Genomic DNA, 1,407 nt, shown 5'->3' with positions numbered 1-1,407 from the left:
CTTGATCACTAATTGAGAAAATGCCTTACAGCTGAATCTCATGGAGGCATTTCCCCAACTGAAGTTCCTTTCTCTGTGATAACTCCAGCTGTGTCAAGTTGACACAAAATTAGCCAGTACAATTGACCCTTTGTCAACTTGACACACAAACACATCACTAATAAGCCTCAACCCTTAGTTCTTATGCATCCCCAAGATCTAAATAACTTTAAAAGTCCCACAGTCTTTACATATTAAAAGTTCCAGTATCTTTTAAAATACAAAGTACTTTAAAATTCAAAGTCTCTTAACTGTAGGCTTTACTAAAAAACTTCCTTCAAGAGGGAAAAATATCATAGTACAATCACAATCAAAAGCAAAAATCAATCTCCAACTATCCAATGTCTGGGATCCAACTCATGGTCTTCTGGGCTCCTGAAAGGACTTAGGTCACTTCTCCAGCCATGCCCTTTGTAGCACACACGTTGTCTTCTAGGCTCCAGCCACCTGTACTCCACTGCTGCTGCGGTTCTTGGTAGTCATCTCATGGTACTGGCTTCTCCAAAATTGCTGTTGCTGTCTTCCACTGTAACTTGACTTTAACAACAGCCTCTCACAGGCTCTCTTCACGGTGCTAAGCCTCAAATCCTTTGCATGACCCCCTCAGTCCTGGGCCTCAATTGCAACTGAGGCTGCACCTTCACCAATGGCCTTCATTGGCCTATCACAGTGCCGAGTCTCAGCTTCTCTCCATGATCCCTTCATGCCTTCAAAACCAGTACCACCTGGGTGACTCTTACACATTACCAAGTCCCACTGTAGCATGAGGTACAACCTTGGTTATCTCTGGAACACAGCCTCTGTGCTCTCAGAAAACACTTCTCAGAAGATGTCACCTCAATGATGCTGGTCTCTTCTTAATCACCGCTAATTTCTTAGCTCCAGCTAACCAGCATCAATAGTCCCAGTAATGCAAAAGTTTCTTTTTTTTTTAAAGATTTATTTATTTTATGTATATGAGTACACAGACACACCAGAGAGGGTATAAGATCCCATTGCAGATGGTTGTAAGCCACCATGAGATTGCTGGGAATTGAACTCAGAACCTCTGGTAGAGCAGTCAGTGCTCTTAACCACTGAGCCATCTCTCCAGCCCAAAAGTTTCGTTTTAGTAGTAGTTCTACTGTCTTGTTAATCTCAGCTGATTCTTCAGCCCCAGCTAACCAGAATCACAGAATATTCCCAATCAAAATAGCAATGGCCCTGAAAAGAGTCTTTAATTTTCCCTCTGAAATTTTATAAGCCAGGCCTCCATCTTCTGCACTGTTCTCAGCATTATCTTCCAAGCTCCTACACAACACCTGACAGAGCTCTTAACAACGAATGGATCTTCAAGCCCAAAGTTCCAAAGTCCTTCCACAGTCCTCC

General features: G+C 42.7%; 1 protein-coding gene across 1 annotated transcript in view; it reads left to right on the top strand.

Moving 5' to 3' along the window:
• The window catches only part of Ccdc28a (coiled-coil domain containing 28A), an 18,642-nt gene that overhangs the window by 1,699 nt on the left and 15,536 nt on the right, over window positions 1-1,407 (top strand).

This window comes from Mus caroli, chromosome 10 (genome assembly GCF_900094665.2).
Source record: "Mus caroli chromosome 10, CAROLI_EIJ_v1.1, whole genome shotgun sequence".
Lineage (NCBI taxonomy): Eukaryota > Metazoa > Chordata > Mammalia > Rodentia > Muridae > Mus > Mus caroli.
Note: the sequence above shows the minus strand (reverse complement) of the source record. Positions and strands in the feature narration are given on the sequence as shown.